The 20,227-nt window shown below is 37.5% G+C and overlaps 1 protein-coding gene across 2 annotated transcripts in view; it reads right to left on the bottom strand.

Annotated features, from left to right (window-relative positions):
- The window catches only part of ZFHX4 (zinc finger homeobox 4), a 188,506-nt gene extending 168,568 nt beyond the window's left edge, over positions 1-19,938 (bottom strand). For both annotated transcript variants that reach the window (XM_055286566.2, XM_055286567.2), the window contains exon 1: positions 19,567-19,938. The gene's annotated coding sequence lies outside the window, so the exon portion shown is untranslated. The remainder of the gene's footprint in view (positions 1-19,566) is intronic.
- Positions 19,939-20,227: the final 289 nt, after the last annotated feature.

Genomic DNA, 20,227 nt, shown 5'->3' with positions numbered 1-20,227 from the left:
TTTTGTTGCTATTGACTATAACCATGACAATGTTTTTCAGTATATTCTGATGGAATCACTTTAGTTTGTATAGATAAAAAGTTATTTAGATCGTTATGTACAGTGACACTGAATATGATGCTAAGTGATTTCACTGTCATCAATGTCAGACGAAGTCTTTCTTTTATCAAAGTGACCCATTTAAGAAATTTACGATAAAGTTTTATAAGTCCCAGTAAAAAAGACCACAAAAAAAAACCATTTAACTTAAACCATAGAATTCATTCCAAAATGACTGCATAACAAGTTAACTCACTATAAAAGTTCCTTCACCATTTAAGGTGATTTTTACTTAGTGTTCACCAACTTCTGTTCCCTACTGCCAGACATTCTGTTTGTAAAATCACCAAAGTCCTCAAGAAATCCCGAAGAGAAAACCTAACGTAGTTTTAATCCTAAATTCAGAGCAATACATACCTGCTGGTCTGCTTAGAATATGTGTACATACACATTTTTTGGTATTCTCAGTAATTCACAAGATCAGTGACTTTGATCATGTAAAATCCCTTTTTCAGAACTAATGGACAATATGCAGAAAAGAACTTTTATTACTCGTTCTGCTTTGCTTTCGTCTGCAGTCACTGCTGCCTAAACTCTGCTCTGCTAAATGACCAAACCCACCTACAAGGAGCCTGACTAATGAAAGGGGGTGCTTTCTGAACAATAGAAGAATTCCTTTGCATTCAGAAAGCAGAGTTCCCATTAGAACCTAAAATCAGAGAGGCCAGTTTTACCTCTGTTTTTTAATTGAGATTGTCCCAGCCCTCTTCTACGGTCCAGTGAGACAGTGTTTGTGAAATGATTAAAAAGAACGTGATCTGATCAAGAGGACAGAATAATGGGAAAGGAATGCTAGGTTAGCCACTCTGCTAAGTGCTGGGAAAGAAGACCAGTGGGCTCCTTAGCCTATTGTTTTTATTCTCATCTTATCTTTAGCCATCTCATAACACTTTGAGTCTTTATTTACTCCATTTTACATGGGTTAAAAGTTGTTCACTTACATGATAATTTGGTAACTAGTTACGAATTAAAAAAAAATAGAAAATAAATAAAAATCCTTGAATTATATCAAGTTTCCAAAAGGTCATCACTGTCTCTGCTGTGGCCTTTTCCCCATTCCAAATCCTCTATCAATATGTCATAGTGAGTTAGGCAAAGACAAAAGAGAGGCGCAGTGTGAAAACGGCACATATATCTAATCCTGACAAAGCAATGAATAGACCTTCACAAGTATAATTATACTTGTTTATTTGTTGCCACGTACAGAGAACTGATGAAAAAAATCCATCAAAGTGGTATTATGCAGACACCAAGAGCTTCTTTTCTTTGGTTGCTAAAGCCACATTGAGGCTTAAATTCCTTATTGTTAAATTCAGAAGAAAGAAAAAAAAAAGAATTTTGGCTGGACTTTTTTTTTTGCATCAGTTGCTGACAAATCTTTTGTGTACAAGGCTGTATTAGTTCACACCACTATCGCTACCTCACTTTTACCCAAGTTGGAATTCATAATTATAAACTACTGTACAGAAGCTTTTAAAAGGGTGTGGTGTGCTAACCAAGAGAAGAGGGTAGGGGAATTGCCTGTTTCTCAGTCTCTCTTTTGATATATCATAACACAGGTAAATACCTGTGTGGAAGTACCAGTTACGTCAGATACATCTTTGATCTCAGTCTTAAGTTGGTGCTTATGTTTCTCCTTAATTCACTTTACTCTGCTATTTGCTTATTTTGGTATATGTGGAGTATTTCATAACTTTTTCCCCACTGCAGTATTAAAAACATTAGCAAGAAGGACAGCAAATGCAAGGATGTAAAAGGATAGAAAATATTAAGTGAAAAGGTTTCAAATCCAACTATTAAGGAGTCATTATGTTCCAATAGACACTAAATCAAATAACTTAACAAAAGCACATTTTTAGAGGTGGGGGTTGGGTAGCCAAACAAGCTTTTTTACTTGTAAGATAGAAATATATCAAAGTAAATGCAATCTGCATAGTTAATGTTTGTGAGCTTTACAATTTAAAACAGAAAAGCTGTAATTTTTCTTTGCTGGCAATCTGGAAACACTCTGGAGTTAATTACAGCTGATTCGGAGTGAACCACACAAACAAAGACCAGTCTATGTCCAGACAATTATACTGCATTAACCAGCTTAGAGCTTCCTGCTGATGTTTCAGGGCTCTTCTGTTACACCCTCCTACCTTCCCAGCACGAGAGAAAATGCTTCTGCAAGAAGGAATTAATGAAGAGAACTGCAAAAGAATGTGTGACGACCTCTCCTGACACGGCAAAAACTTTCCACCCATGTCACGACAAAGGGGAGAAGGTAATTAAGTTTGAATAGAAGGATGTAACCAAATATATTCAGCATTTAAAACAGGCACATTTTTTAAATAGAGAAAGTTTACAAAGACAAGTATGGTATGTGAGTCAACTAAGTCTTTTTTCTCTGTTTTTCCTCTCATTTTTCTCATTAAAATCTGTTAGCTAGTCAAAGATTTGTTTTCTTCTCTGTAATTGGGACCCTGTGATTGATAGTCTTCTTCTCCCTCTCTCATTCTTTTCTTTCTCTTCCTCTCTTCCCACCCTCATTTCCCCCATTCTCTCTCACATCACCAAATCTGCATAGACTGTATATAACAATTACATAGCATTAAACATATGTGATGGAGAACTAAGGAGAAAAGGTGCACTTTACCATTGAGTCCAATAGTTCTAAATTTGAATAGTTGTGGGAAATAGGAATTTTACTCAGTTTTCTTCAAAACTTTAATCAAACTCCAGCTACTTTCCTTAGAGAGGAATCAATAATCTCTCCTTAACAAAATTACACTATTACATGACTCATTTTATTTGTTTGCTTCAGGAAAATTTTAAAATCAGTGTGCAAGATGGACCCAATAATTTAGCTACCCTCTATAAACAAACTTCAGTACTTGCAACCAATCTAGTTGATTTCTAATTTTCTTATTCATTCTAATTGAAAATGAATAGTTTGCATTGGTGTGAGACAAGGACATGAACTGTAATTATGTTCAGTGCCTCTTTCTGATTCTTTCTTTGATACTGTTTTGCTAGTATTCCAGCTGACATTAAGGCTTTGTAGTGATTGCTTCATTAAAGGTTAAGGATGTCCTAATCAGCTAAAGTATTACTAGAAAGCTGTTGTTTGCCAATACTGAGAATATATTGACTTTTTTTTTCCATCTTTATTGAGGAAAAAGGTACTTCCAAATGCCAATGACCCAGCCATACTTCAGCATTAATCGTCTCCTCTTTGGCTCATCTATGCAAAGTAGGATTAGACTTAAATGACTGTATGATCCTTTTAGTTTTTCTTCCCTAAAAAAAATTAATCCATAAATCAATCAGGTACTATAATAAAATGCGTATAAATATACCCTGAAGTTATGGAAAGGTTGTGTAAATTACACTTACATTTACAGGCATCTCAATAATGGACAGAATTATTTTCCTTTCGCAGACCCCCTCCCTCAATTTCTACCATATCTGAAAGTTCAAGTAAATTACACTGCTAAACATGAAGCTTTAACACAGAATATTTTAGTTTTCCTTGGAAAAACATGAACCGCGTCGATCATTTTTCGAAGTTATAAATCATAGTTACCATGTTTTTCATATATTATATTGCTAGTCTTTAAGATGTAACTGACTAATCTCTCTGGCATATGCGTATCTAAGAGTGCATAGTTGATAACCTTTTAAGTTATCACATGAGAACATTTAAAAAATTAATCTTAATTGGCTTTATTAAGTTATATATAACTGTAGAATATTGGCTTCAAAAATAGATATACCAAACTAGTAAAAACCAGTGCACATACAATTTATTTCATATGTAAAGACATATGAAAGACAATGTAAAGACAGTGTATTTTAACATGCATCTATATTTTTTCTCCTTTGTCTATTCATATATGAAATTGATTATTGAACTACTGACAACCAAATATTTCAAAGAAAAAACAATTGTATAATTATTTCTATTTCACAATTGCTACCAATATGATCTCATAACCAATATAACTAAGCATAATAGCGTAGGTACGTATTTTTAAAAAGTCATTTCTTGCAGGCTAAACCTACCATAATTATCTACATAATATCAATCACAAGTCAAGCATTCCAGCAAACATTCCTATTTCTTGAGCAATGATTTCAATAATTTTACATGATTTCAAATAGCTTCACTCAAGAAAGTTATATGCATAAATTCTTTAAATCACTACCAAGTGCATCTTACTATATAATACTCTTAGACTACCAAATACAAGTGTCTTTTTACATCCCATGTAAATATTTCAAACAACTTTATATTAAAAACCACATTAGGACTAGCATAACAGAGAACATAAGTAGAATGACAAGTTTTCTTCTGGATGAAATATTGGCAAATTTATGTTTGATCTCTGAGATTAGTTGTTATTTTATTGCTATTATGAAGAGGCTTTTGTTTGGGGATTTTTATTTGAGTGTTTTTTTTTTTTTTTTTTTTTTTGGCCTGAAAGTAAATTTGACTACTGCCCATCAGTGAAGTGAGCTATTCAGTAATTAGCTTTTGTGTTTTAAATGTATGAACTTTAATTAAATTTCATTACAAACAAACAACCGTCAACCATAATTATAAGCTCCTTGGTTTACCCACATATTATCCCTTTTCAAACAAACTTGATGTCAGACAAATTAAAATCAAGCAGCCAGCAATTTTGAGTTGAATTTTACATGATCTGCTGGTAACCTGATTACTTTAACTTCAATATCATTACAGGAAAAGTATCTCAGGAAAAATAATTACAAGAATTCCAACAGGAGACAAGCTTAATTGTATTGATTCAAAAGATGCATGTTCAGAGGAACCATGTTGAAGAAATAATGTTATCTCAAATCTACAGTTTCTATTAAAATGAAATTGTCCAGCATGAAAGAAGCAATTTAAGATTAGTGTTTACAGAACTAGAGATACTAAACTAACTAAATAATTATCTGGGCCCAATTATCTTATACTTTAAGTAGCAAAATATCAGTGTGGACAAACTACAAGTCATGAGGTTTGCAGGTTTATTTACTGACTGGTGTATCTATTAGGACCAAGAACAAGTGGAGCTGTCAGGACATAATGAAGGTAAATGATTAGTTAGCACCAAGCTTGAACTCTTCTTCAATGCAATAAGAGTTAATTAAAGTTTACCACCAAACATCAACCAAAGCAGGATGTTGATCAGGTTTCAGCATTAAGTGCAAACAGACAATAGTTGGCAGCAATTAGTGCAGCTATCAAATGACATGCAATGATAATTATACATTTAAAACAGTTAAAGAGCTGGGGGAAAAAACTAATCAGCCTCTTTGACGACAAATACTCAAAGGCCAGGAAACAGGTATCAGATTATTTCACTTTAACACTGTAAATCAATAGAATTAAACAAGAAAAGGTTGTATGGGCACATTATCTGAAAGAGAACAGTTAACTGGACCTAAAATTAAATAAATCTGCTAGTATTGGTCTATCAAAGATAAGAACTTCTGTAGCTAAAGAAAATAACTTGCTTTTCAATTAAAGTTTCAGAATGAAGTCTCTGTAAAGAAAGTTTAGCTTCTTGGTTTTGTGTAAATTCAACAATGCAACAAATATTTCATCATAATTACTGTTATTTAAATTAAATGTTAACTTCAATTCTACCATAATGTCAAAAGTACTTTATGCCTGAATGTTATCTTTGTGTACTCCAATATTATCTTTCTGAAAACTTTTCAAATGGATGTTAAGATTGAAATTCTTTTAATGCAGCTAAATTTAAAACAGAGGCCATATATACATATTTATTGGTACATCATGCAGGTCTTCCTTGACACCATTCAAACCTGTGACTTCAGTCTTGAAATTGATGAACCTGCATACAACATATCCCTTAAAAGAATTTTATAAATCACCTCATGCTTTTCCATAGTTTCTGGCCTGTAGCCTGGAGAATGTCTCCAGAAATATGCCTATCCTCATGACCCCCACCTCCCCATTTTCCCAACTAATTCTGTTGTGCTAAAGATTTGTACACAGTGTTGGCTAATCCCAATATTTCCCTGGAGCTAAATCTAAGCCATGGCCGACTCCCAGCACAAAAATGTCTCTCTCCAAAAGCCCTTTCGCCCCCTTCAGCACTCGTACACTCATTGGTCCTGACATTTTCACTTCAGCCATGACAAATGAGCTGATGACTCTGATGTGATTGCACAGGAGGATGGCTTTATCTAAAAATATATCATTAACTCTCATCACCATCTCCTAATATGGCTCTTCTGGGTTTATGTAATGTGTTGCGAAAATTTGAGGAAAAATTTTTGTAAATATATGCACTGTAAGTAATAAGAGACCAACTTCATCAAAAGAAGAAAAGGGAAGCCTGAGTGGACAGGATGGTCGGGGCCGGGGCGGGGGCGGAGGGGCGGGGGCGGGTGCAGGAGGAGGGAAAAAAAAAAAGACTAACATTAACTAAATGATGCTCTGGGGATTTAAGTAACTCTACTCAACCTCTGCCCCAGTGCAAACCAGCCAGCTGACTGTCTCTTAAAGGTCCCTTCCGTTCAAAATGGGCATCTGGAGCAGAGCATAATTTGTGAAGTGGCACAAATGAAGCTGCTCGGAAAATATGGCTTACCAATTGGCAGGCCAACCTATTTCCTTGTTTTTATCACAGGGTAGTATCTATTTTATTCTCAAACCCTTAATTTCCTATGTTACTAAATCTCTTTAAATTCACTTTAGTCAGGGAAGGGATTATCAAAAACAATTCCACTTTGAGATCATTGTATTCTTCAATTAGAAAGAGGCAATAGTTTCCTTCCAAACTATTATTAAATGTGAAACTTTTAAGCTCTCTGAAAAGGAGAGCCTTTCCATTTAGTATAAACATGGCAACCTTTAGGTTACATTAGAACCCAAGTTCCAGTCACATCGTTCTTGTTATGTACACGATAGAGTTTACAGATACTTGTTATAACCTCTTCTCTCAATTCATCTGAGGAAACACAGCCAATCAGAGTCAACTCTAGCATAACAGACTTCTAGAAAAGAGGTCAGGCTTTGAGGTAAAGTGCTATTCAGTCTTGGACCATGCAAGGAGCTCTTTATTCCTGTTCTTATTGGCATCAGACCGCCCTACTAGAGTAAGAACAAAGCCAAGTGCTCGTGTAAGGTTTATGAATAAATCAGAGGTGAGCCACTTCATGTGCTGCCCATGATTTCCTTGTTGACAGTGAGCACTTAAACAGACTTCTATGACCAGCAACTTCTGGCAAACCATAATGATTCCTAATCTGCACCCTGCTTCATTTCAAGAACTAAATGACCCACCTATTTTTCCTGCAAGCTTTCACCTTTCAGGCAATTTTGGTCCTATCTCTAACAGTTTACCTTTATAATCCCAGAGCAATCAGCACAGGAATTGTAACAACTAAAAACTTCCTTTGCTCTCAAATAAAAATAATCTCCAGCATAAGCATAACAAATTATTCTCATATTAATATTATAGAATTTTTGGATAGGGAGAAGCTAAGCCAACTAAACTGAAGAGGACACACACACACACACACACACACACACACACACTCAATTTCTTCAGCTGCATTCTGTAGTTATGCCATGTTTCCCAGGAATTTCCATGAGCTTCGGTTTCCGTATTGGTTAAACAAGGGGATTGTGCTATATCCCTTCTGACTGCAACAATCTATGGTTCTAATATAAAAACCCATTTAGATTTCTCTGTGAGATAGTGTTCCCTGTGGAACTTCCCAAGACAAGTCCAGCTGTTTTTAAGGTGATTTTTTTTCAGTACCTAGATTTCAAGAGGAAAGGCAGATTCCAGTAGTATAGTAAACTGAAGTTTTCTATTTATGCTTTTAATTATCATTCATTTATCCATTCACTCTTTCAACAGGTATTTATTAAGCACCAAAGATTTGCCAATAGTATGTCCATCACTGTGGATATAGTATTTAAACAGAAGTGGGTGCTACCCTCATAGAGGCTGCAGTTTTATTTGAGGAGACACTTAAACAAGCATCATGAAAAATGTTAAGATGCTAATTGCTTTCTCTACATGAATTATACCCTTATATTGATTAATATTAAAAAATGTTTTGTCTTAAATAAATGTGCTTCAAATGAAATGTCAAGTCCAGGGCCTTTTATAAATGACCACATCATAGGCCATGCACACACTTTTATTTTTAAGAAGTACTTTAACAAGTGTTATGAACCAAACATATATAAATATTAAACAATAATCAAACACAAAATTGGAAAATTATAATCCAAATACACTTAGATTTCCCATAAAATTATAAACGATAATTTTAAATGTGTATCTTGCATGTATCACACTGAAAAATGTGTTAAAAATAAACAGATTAAAAAAACAGAACTTTCATTTCCAGGTGGTTCAAAAAATTGTATTTATATACATTAACTCATCATGAATTTACCATCTTTTAACTTGGGTAGTCCTCCAGAATAATGCATTATTATAAAACAACAAAGGACTGTGATTCCCTAAGAGATAAACCAGGTGGAGACACATAAGTTGGCTGTAAAATAACCTAAGAAAATTTAAGGGTTCATAATGTTATTGGATTACTAATAGCTGGATCTCTTTTCTAGGTTGGTATAAATTTTGGTCAACAGGATACCATGTAATAGTATCCATTCTCCTTTCTTGGTATATGAAAATGTCACTTATATCAAGTATATAATATCATTAATAGCAAGTACATAATCCAGTTTTGGAAAATCCTCTAATTCAGCGGCTTTCAAACAGAGGCTTTCAACTTCAAGACTGAAATAAGCATTATGGTCATTTCTATTATTGTATTTAACGGAGTGTCTGGAATCTTGAGTTCATATGGATAGACTAAGGTCTGAATTATTGAAAAACTGTTTCTGTCCTAATTTGCTTCTTTAAAAAAATGAAGATTCAGAAATGCATTAAATACCGAGAAGCCCCTTAGACCAAACCAATTTGTAGGGATGAAGTGGCAGATAAAGATGTGGAGGAGCATCCACCTGTCAACCTAGATGCCATTTAGGTACCTGTCAGTGAGAAAATATGAAAAGAAGGATACTACTCCATTCCCCCACCTCTTAGACATATCCATTGCCAAATTCATATCTTTTTCTTGTAGGAGAGAGGGGAAACTCTACTCAAAATATCTATGTAGACTTGCTTTATCAAATGCTCTTTAGTTGATCATGACTTTGAAACAACTATTGGGAAAACACAAAAAAGGAACATATGGATCAGTTATCAGGTCCTGCCACAATCACTTATTTTAATGTTCACAACACTTTAGTCTTATGTAATTTCTACAGCAACCCTGAAATACAGATGAGAAAACTGAGGCTCAGGAAGATTAAGTAACTTGGACAAGGGCACTCATAACAGAAATGTAAACCAGGTGTCTTATAGGTTGAATAAGATTCCTATTAAGCATTGGGTTGCCAACAAATGTAGTAGATGTTAAAATATCTAAAATGTAAGTTTAAATAATGTCATTTAAAAAGAAAAAAGAAACCAATGTACGCAGAATTAAAAAATGTCTGGTCTTAACTAGGTGTCATTCTTTCTGTACATTATGCTGCTTCCAAAACATCACAGCCTTGACTTCATATCCTTTCCTTACACGGAATTGAAGCATTGTTCTTGTTCACACCATGTTTATGATTATGATAAATATATTTTAAGTCACTGAAATCATCAGTATTTTTATGAATCACAGGCTCTTCATGTCCATTTGGAGCACCTAATCTAACCTCCTACTTAACACAAAAATATGTTTAACAGTCACAATAACAAGAGGCCATCCAGATTCTACTTGTCTCCTTTCGATAACAGAGAGCTCACTCTCTCAGAGAAGACAGGTTATCATGCACATTTTTCCTTCCTCCTATATTCATTCATTCAACAAACCTTTTTCAAATAGCCAATACAGTTGAGTGACCACTGGTCCTAGAGTTAGAATATGTGAATTCTTGTCTCGACATTTTCCTGCCTTGCTGGGTAATCAAAGATAACCTCTCTTTAATTCAATAGCCCATATTTTAAAATGAGTTAGTTGAACCGGATGATGGTAAGGCCACTTCCCAGGCTCTGGCATTTTGGTAATTTCTAGTTGCTTTACCACCATAGCTGCTCTTTTCTGTTGAGATTATATTGGCCAATTCTTAGAAGATGAAAGAAGTTTAGCCTATGAAGAGAAAATTTCACAAGCTACCACTAGGAATGCATCTAAAGAGGAAAGAGAGGCCTAACATGGAAAGAGGGTAGACGTGTGTGTATGTGTGTGTGTGTGTCTGTCTGTATATACTCTACTGAATAGGAATGTAGGAGTGTTAGGGATGATGAAACACAGTTGTATCCACTAAACCAAAAGAGATGATTAATTCTAATTTTCAATTAATGGGCTCAGGAAATCTTAAGTATTAATTGCATTATTCCAAAATTTATGATATTTTAAAAACTACTAAGCACTATATTTTTGAAAATCCACATTAGCAAAGCATTTCAGGTTTAAGGAAAATATCATGGGAAATGTAAAAATGATTGGTCTTTTTCAACCTATTCTTCCAAGCAGACAAACTAAGATTCCTCAAAAACTTCCCTCTTAAGAAGTTATGTTTCATTTTGTTTTTAACAATATAACCAGGTGGCGTATACCAGCTCATATGCTTTTGTATTTTAACATTGTTAGAACTATGGATTTCCTTTCTTCTTTACAGTGAAGGAAAAGAATTTTATGAGCAGTTAAAAAATGCATATTTTAACCCAAAAGTCAATTTTCCCTGGTTAAAATGATTTAGACCTGAGTAAATATTTGCAGAGTGATTTCTTTTTTATAGCTAGAACACAATGAAACCTATAAATGTTGTCTTTAGAGGTATGTCCTATAGTGCATACCATTCAGTAATTATCATCTGAGCACTGTCGTGTCCTCAAGTCAGGCAAACATTAGAAACTATCTATTATCTGAATTATGATGCTGGTGTGTGAACCCCTAACCTGAGTGACTAAAACACCTACTCACAACTTTTCTTGGACCATCAGGGCATTATGATGTATTAACTAAGTCAGTCTGCCCAAATTCTTAAATTTTATTTGTTTATTTTATCCAGTCTCTAGAATGTTTAAGTGGTTAATTACATTAGAGATAACCTACTTACTAAATATGACTTTAGTGCCAAAGCCATTTTTAAGTCGAGTGCATAAACTCAAATATGCCTTAAAGTGGCAAATATTTGATTCTGTTCACAAACCTTTAAAAGAAAAGGAGACTAGAGAGCAGCCATTCTTGGACTGAGGATTGTATGTCAAATATGAAACTATATCAAATTTTGAAGGCAACTTGTGAACCTCTGAAACTAGGGAATTAACAGAACATCAAGTCCAGCAAGATCACAAGGGACACAATCCTTATGCAAGAAAATAATGCCATTGAGCCCTCATTAAAAGCCCATTTCGTCTTTAGCCATCAAAGACTGTGAGTGCACTAAGATCTTGGTTATATCATCAGGGATAACTAAAACAAGTGCCAAGAGAAATTGTGCACTTTTAGTTCTCACATGTGTCCATCTGTTCACATATAAACATATATTCTGCTTTCTGTCTGATTTCTAAAATCTTGATATCAGAATACCCTGGGCTTTTGCCCATTTCCTAAGAATGCAGACATCACATAAGCTACTATTAACCCATGTGTGATCCACTTCCATGGTGGCTGGAAAACTGCCAGTTACAACACATGGTGCCTGGTTAACAATGTCTTAAAATATAAATGAATTTATTTTTTAAATTAACACATTTTCTTATGGAAATACCTTAATAAGCCCTTCTGCATGTAAAAGAATAGCCTCCATGTGGATTTTTTTGTTCTTTTAAGACTTTTTTCAAGCATATCATAAAGTTAACCATAAAAGTTTCTGCGACAATCCAGAATTTCTTGATAAATTTTAAAAAGGACTCTAGTAAAAAATTTGGGAGACTATATAACATAGATCAAACAGTTTTCCTTTACAATATGCTGTACTCAAGAGTCAACTCTTACACATTAATTTATGTAAAAATACTTGTGATTTCCTAAGTTTCCATCTAACCATCTTAATAGTACCTCAACAACAAAACTGCTAAAGTGATGAGGCAAATGGAAGTTCTAAAATCTAGCAACAAACAAATTGGATTAATATCTGATGAAATCTTTTAGCCCTGTTCTGAGGCAGCCATCCGTGGATCACTGTGGTGACTCAAGCCAGAAAGAGCTTGTTTAAAATGTATACATATAAATAAATAAATACATCAAATGCACTGCATTTGATTTACATATGTACAAAAGAACCAATTCCCACCTTTGAAAGAGTCTTAACACTTATGGTATTTTAACTGTCCTAATGATGGTTGAAGAAACATCATTAAGAGTGTTGATCACATTGTCAGCTGATAACCAGTTACATCCCTAACTAGTGGCAGGGGACCCTACTACAAATGTCTCCAAGAGTGAACTTATAATACCTAGACACTTTTAAAAAGACTTATCTCTAAATAAAATACACAATACACCTACAAAACAACATGAAGACTGCATTCAGAACTTTATGAATTAAATCTTAAGAAAATACATCTGTACCCTCTCCTCTCCCTTCCCAGCCACAAAAGCTGATAGACCACTTAAAACACTTAACATTGCCAAAAGTCAGATTACACAACTCTTTCCCAAGTGAAGTGTTTCACCAGTCGAGATAGTTATTTATAGCCGATGGGGAAAAAAACAGGCACCTTATATTCCATCATTAACTGAATTAAACATCCACACCATACTATTGGCTCTTCTAAAATAATTGTTTTTGCCAGCAAAGTGCTGGGAATTCCTGATACCCAATAGTCAATATTTGGCTAGCCTGGCATGTTTCTGAAACTCTTCTATATACAAACCTCTGCTGATCATCTTCTAGCTGCACTATTGTCATACACATTACGTCCCAGTGATGATGAAAACACAGCATCTTATAAAGTTGCTGAAATCTGAGCCCCTGCTTGTTTTCTCAAGTCTTGGACAAACATAACTTTAGAGAGAGCGGAGCATAGACATAAAGAAAGAGAAGCCTGCATTTTCATCTTCCTTTCATCTTAGTCATTCAGTCAGCCATTCAGAACCCTATTCAACAGAGCTTTTCATTATGCAAAAAAATGCTAATCCTTTTCCGATGCTTTCACACTTGTATAAACCCCCATTCCTTCAACTGAAAAGCAATTATATCAGTTTACCTTTCTGTCAAAAACAGGATTAATATTCCAATAACAGAATCTCTTTTCTTTTCCTATCTTTTTGCTTTAGGAAACCAGAGATTATTAGTAGAGGCATTCTTAGAACAAGAATCCATTATTTTAAATATGATTATGTTAACCAATGGGTGGAAAAGAGAGAATAAGAAGAAGAAAAAGTCCTTCAGTTACTGCAGAAACTCTTTTCTGTGACAGAAGTGACCTTCCTTTTACAGATGCCCAAAAAGAATGAGACTCACTCTGGTCTATTAATCAGAAACAAATTATGAAAGAATGTAGCTGGACTGGTTGACACTATCCTGTCTTGGGAGACTCAGTAACAGCCTAGTAACAATGTCCTCTTCATGGGTAATGAACAGCCATGACAAATGGGGCAGAGAAACTATTTATTTGCATATGCAAATTCTCACACAAGGGAAACATGTACAAACAAGTGTCATTGTAAGGTGGATTAGGCAAACAACGCTTTCTTTTTAGGACATTCTGCAGCCCAGAACATTAGTCAGCACAATTAAACCAGTCTCCATGGAGACTAATGAAATTTCACCACGGTATGAGTTAAATTAGATAGCTAGTTATGTGTTTCCACAATCCAACTTGAAATCCATTATTGTTTCAGAACAATACTGCAATTGTGCCTAGCTGATCTTTGCCAGCTCAACAAGCTCCTAAGTTGACAATTTGCATATGTTAATATAATTAAGCACTAATTACATGAAACTTGTACATATTCACATGCACTTTCCCTGGGCGCTTCTCAGTTTGAACCTTGGCCAAGTCTTTAACCCTTGGAGTGGTCTTAGAAGGGGGGGAAACCCTCTCCCTGTGGGTACAGCCCTTAGGCAGACAGAGAAAGGCTCCTCATTTATAAACACAAAGCTTAACCTGGCTTCTCATATTTCTAGCAACAATGACAGAACATATTTTGTGAGAGTGCTAGAGACCAGGGATAAGGAAAATGAAGAGAAGGGGATGGATTAGTCTTTAAAGACTCATAATGAGTATCTTCTCAAAGGAAGGCAGGAACATTCATTTCAAGAAAATGTTAAGAAAGAATTTGTTCTCATTGACATTGTCGAACCTCGGGAGATGAACATAGTTTGACAACAGCAAAAATAGCAAGTAGGAAAGGGAAAAGGAGTCAGCAGCACCTAATGAGCTTTACATAAATATATGCAGAGGCAATTAAGCAATGTTAATTACTATGACAGCAGTTAATTGAATATAATTAGATATTTTAAGCCACTGAATAAAGCATAGTTAAGATTAATTTTATTGAGATTAATTGTAAATAAGGATAGATTAACGCTGTGTTTTGACAGGCATAAAAAGTAGTTCTGCAAATTAAGCAGAAGCGTGGCCACCAGTCCAAAAATCATATATTATTTTAATGTCACACCTCAGAATCATCTCCTCAATAAACATGACTTTTTAAACCCAAACAGACAGGAATCTTGAAGAAAAACAAACAGCTTGCAGAGATTAAAGAGCCTTTTGTCCTTTTTCATGAGCATTTCTTTTAACAGACTAAATTAAGCGAGTCTGGTGTACGTTTTTTAGGAAGGAACATTTCACACTGAATGGAAAAAATGTTCTATCACATATGAAATTCGTGCAGCTGTGCGGAACTTGGTCCAGAGGGTTTAAGACTATAAAACACCACCAAATGATAGACAGTAGGCCTTCCCAAGATTATGTGATAAAGTCACAATCTTTTATTTTGACCTCTCTCCAAATTTCTACTTTGTATTCTTTCCAGTCAAGTCACATACATGTATTTCCTTTCATAATTTTCTTTCTCTAAGAGGATAAAAAGAAACATTGCACCTACTAAGTGCTAGAAACAAAATGTAGAAGGACTTGAAGAAGGCCTCATTTAACATAGATCAGCTAAGTCATTCAGCCACAAAATGCAATGATAGCTATAACAACAATGTGTGCAAATGACACCTCTTGATTATTACTCTCATAAACAATGGTTTCTGAAAATATTTCTTAGGAAAATATTGCTAATTGAAAAATCCTCTGCCCCAATACTTTCACACCAAACTAATTCATGCATACTCTTTAAGAAAATTAACACAGTTCTCAAGAAAGCTGAACAAATCACTAATAGGAAAGGAGCTTCAATTGATTTTGAAATAAATCAATAGGTGATTAACATAATATTTTTAAAGCAGCAGAATGTACGTACATATTACATAAACGTATATATTATATTTTCAATACCTTTTAGTTCTTAATCGAATAAGGGCTTTACACTATTGAGCCTGGGTCTACACTGCCTCACAACTTCTTTAGGATGTCTTTAGTCTTCATAACGAAAATCCTAAAATGGTCTATGAAACAAGACTACGACAAGCCATTCTACAGTGAAAGATTTTAAATCATCCAGCCTCTTCTAATAGACTTGAGACTTATTGAGGTAGAAACCATAAAAAATGAAGAAGGGAAATTTAATCCCTGAAATATTGATTTGCACATTAATATCATATAGGCAGAGGGCAATTTGGCTTCGTGGAAATGACACATTGTCGACCCTTGGTGAAGTCAGAGCCAATCTAACTGCTGAACGTGTCTGAGTCTCAAGAGTTATTAAGGGCTTCCCTTCTTGCCTTTATGACTTTTCTTCAGCCGACCAATGCAATCTTAAATGTATTATCTTTAAGAAATAATTGTAAAACCTCAGGGGTTTTCCAGTTAATGGAAGGGAGGCCAAACCACATCAGATTCTGAAATGCAACATTAAACCCTTGCAATCAACAAAACCACCTCAATTCTCATCCATCCAGTGCAGGATCTAATATTGTTATTAGAGATAATCAAATTTCATTGTGTAAATTTAGGCTCATGGTCAGAATGGAAGCAGTAAATTCTGCAATATTAAACAGTGATTTTCTCAGCCTCCTTTATGTTTTCCTTTGCTCGTGAAGAATCTTTTAAAATAATCCAACTAGCTCAAAATTAATGAACAGATTTGGGCTCATCTGCTAAAAACTGCAAAAGATTACAAAAGCGCTGAACATGTTTGCCTCATTTTTAACTTTAAGTGGCAACTTTCACTTCATAGAACCAGAGTCCACTATCCCTGTCTAACCCCACAGTTGGTGGTATTGCTTTAGGACTTACACAGCTGGTTTACCTGACCTTTCTTTGTTCCTTGGGTACATTTCACTTTTCAGATTTATGATATTTCCCCCAAATTTCATTGACCCTATCTTCATTGCCATAAACATGAAAACACCTAAATATGAGTTTACTTTTTAAAAAATCCAAAATCAACCAGCAACTGAATAAAAACACAGTGGTGCTCTCCCCAGTTTATGCCATAAATATGAAAACCATTTAAAAAAATAACTGTATAAACCTTATGATCCCCACACTGAAGCCAGGTGCAAGAGGTTAAAACAGCTGGCTAGCCATCTTTTATTTTTGTGTGCCTTCCTGCTGATTGAAACCACAAACCTTGAAAACTATCAAATATTCCCTTAAGGATTTTTTTTTTTTAAGATGAGGAAAGAAAAAAGAAAACCTTCATTCTCTTTAATATGCTCTTCAGTGGAAAAGGAAAACTCCAAAATACAGTCAGTCACAGAGGTAGTGAAATAATTCCGAATATCTCCTTTCTGTTTTATTTAAACCATCCTTTTCAGCAATTTCTATACACAATAGTTTTTATTCTTCAGTTAGTAAAGAAGAAACAGAAAAAAAAAAAAAAAAAAAAACAGAAGGAAAGTCTGAGCTTGCTCTGTCAGTTTTGCCACTAAATACAAAGTAAAACAAGTGTTGATGGCACCGAGAGTGTTACATACCCGGGCTGTGTTTTTGCATTGCTCTCAATGGAAGCGATCGATGCCCGTGTCACTGTCGCGTCCCAATCGCAGCCAAGTCTCAGCCTTAATCTAAGCAACACCCGAAAAGGCAGCGGCAGCCGCAGCCTCTCTCTCACTCTTCCATCCATCCACCCAACTAAAAATATAATACTACATATGAGCTTTAACCACTCCACGTTTATAGGGATCAAGCCACTGAAAATCCAGGAGAACACAATAAAAAAAAAAAAAAAAACCTCCTCTGTCTCTTGTCTCTTCTCTCTCTCCCTCTCTCTCTCTCTCCCTCTCTCCCCCCCCTTCCTCTCTCCTCTCTGTCTCTCCTTTTGCCATCTACATGATCCTTGATTAAACATGGAACAGAGTTAATAAAAAGGGTGGGGGGGGGAGGACTCAAGGAGAGGAAATGCAACTGTCAGAAATCAGGACGGCCAGATTTCCTGGTGAACCTGCCTCTGTCTGAGTCAGTGTCAATCCACCATCTTCTGCCAGTGAACTTGTCTTTGGGTTTTTGTTTGGTGTGTGTGGGGGGGAGATGTTGTTGTTGTGTGTGTGTGTATGTGTGTGTGTGCTTTTTTTGGAAGGGGGGAGGGGAAAGACAAGGTGGGGGCCGGAGGTGGGGGGGAGAGTAGGGAGAATGTGTGTCTGTGAGTGTGTGTTGAGTGTGAGTGTGTCTCTGTGTGTGTAGGGGTCGAGGTGGGGGGGGGGGTCCGTGTTTGCGATTTGAACCTTTGGTACCTACAAGGAGGGTGTCTCACCGAACGGTAGCTAAAACCTCACCAGAACCGCGCGGAAGTGAGAAGTCGCGGCCAAAGGCGCCCGCAGAAGCCTCCTCTCTGGGCCGGACCCCAGCCCGAGCGGCCGAAAGGAGCCCCCCGCCCGGATCACAGGTAACAAAAGAAATAGAAACCAGTGCACCGTCTTCTAGGGGAAGGGGATTAGGATAGGGAACCTTCTGTAACTTGGACATCGGCAGAGAAACTTTATACAATTCCATGAGAAATTTTATTATTTTTTTCTGATAGAAAAGAGGAGCCAGAAGGGGATTGAGGGTGGATAGAAGCAGAAGGAAGGAGAGACCCGGCGCATTACAGCCCCTTTTCCCTTAGCTGCTCCCAGCCAGAAGGCGCACTTGATGCTTGGAGAAGCAAAGGAGGTGAAGTTCATTTGTAGGCATGGAACCCTTTTAGGGGGGCCGAAGAATGAATCGGTTCTCACAGCCGAACACAGCCACTCAATATACACACACACACACACACACACACACACACACACACACACACACACACCCCTTGCCCTTTGCTAAAAAGAAAGGAAAAGATTCTTGACCCCAAGCCGCGGGCGTCTATCCGCTGGTCTAACGCACAACCGGCGGTGTTCCGTCCGGAGCAAGCAGCCGCCGCCTCCCGGGTCCCTGGCCCAGAGGCCGGGCGATCCCGCTTCCTAACGGACCTGCCTTCCCTCCGCGGCGCCCGCGCCCGCGCCGCCGAGAGCAGCCCTCGCCAGTGCCCGCCGCGCCCGCTCCGGTGGGCGGGTGTCTACCTGCAGCCCCAGCCCCAGCGTTCACCCCAGCCTCTTGGAATCCCCTCCCCAGAGCTCACGAACCCCCGGGCCTCCGCCAGCCCCGCACACTAAGCGACCTTCGGGGAACTTGAGAAGGGGAAGAGGGGCGGGTGGTAAAAGGAGGAAGAAAAACGAGGCTGAATAAGGTGGGGTGGAGGGTGGAGGGTAAAGCAGGGAAAGAGCAGGGAGAGAGGGGCTCCCAGCCCCACTGACCAACGTCCAAACTTTCAGAGGATGAGTGCGGAGGACCAGTCATCCCGATCGGGGCGCAGGGGCGCGGGGAGAGCGGGGACACCTGGCAGTGCCCGCGCCGCTGCGGAGCTGACAGCTTCCCCCAGCCTCTAGAATTCCCCCGGCTCGCGGGGAAGGCAAAACCCGAAAAGACAGGGAAAAGGAGAGAAAACTGCCCGAGCAAACGTAGAAGATCCTCCGCCACTTAATCCAAAAGTTAAATCCCGAAAAACGCAGCCCCCCTAAAGAAAGTGGAAAATCAGGTCCCTCAGTGCCCCCTCCCTCCCTCAGCGGAGCAAAACCTTGAGCCAAAAAAAAAAAAAAGGGGGAAAGAGATAGAAAAGGGGGGCAGAGCGGAAGATATGGTCGGGATGAGGGGATGTGTGCGAGAGCGAGCAGGAGCGAGCGAGCTAGGGGCAGAGAGGAAGAGAGGCGGAGAGGGAGAGGGAGAGAGAGGGAGCGAAATATCAAAGATTGTGCAAGATCAGGCTGGAAAGATAATCGATACTCGACCTAAATTTAACACAAACTACTCAATAAAAGTTAAAGAAAAAACTTACTTTCCATTTCCCCTGCAGTTCCTACTCGGTCTTCGCCTCTTTTTTGTTTTGCTTTTATTTTACTTACAGCTGATCACATCCAAGTGAAACGAGAGGGTTCATTAAAAAATAAAAAAATAAAAAATAATCCTCGAACTTTATTGGGTGAAAATAAAAACGCTGGAGCAGAAAGTGGGGGGCATGGAGCGGTCCTCGGGGGTCCGGGAGGAGTTAAAGCATGTGCCGACCGCGGTCTCGCTGTTTGGTTGTGAAGGGGTTGGGAAAAGGAGGAAAGGAAATGAAAATCCGATATGTCTTTATTCTGCTAATTATTATCGTTTTAGCCCTGTTTAAAAAAATGGCTGATTAAGTTGAGTGCGCATGTCTTTGTGTGTCTATTCCCGATATGCACTCTGGGAATGAGAGAGGAGAGCGAGGGAGAGGGAGAGGGAGAGGGGGGAGAGAGAGGTGTAATTAGTGAGGTGATCAACATTCCCCAGACTGCAAATGACGCGCAGCCCGGACTCAGAGCAGCTCCGGAGCCTCACGGCTTCCAAAGCTCCCAGCGCTGCGGCTGGAGCCCCGGATGCGGCGACCGCGGAGAGGACAGGGGATGGGGACCTCCGGGGCTCGCACCCCACGCGCCCCTCCGCGCGACTCCCAAACTTCATTAGACACACAC

This window comes from Symphalangus syndactylus, chromosome 7, assembly GCF_028878055.3.
Source record: "Symphalangus syndactylus isolate Jambi chromosome 7, NHGRI_mSymSyn1-v2.1_pri, whole genome shotgun sequence".
Taxonomy (NCBI): domain Eukaryota; kingdom Metazoa; phylum Chordata; class Mammalia; order Primates; family Hylobatidae; genus Symphalangus; species Symphalangus syndactylus.
The sequence above is the reverse complement of the archived record's forward strand: the minus strand, read 5'-3'. Positions and strand labels throughout refer to the sequence as shown.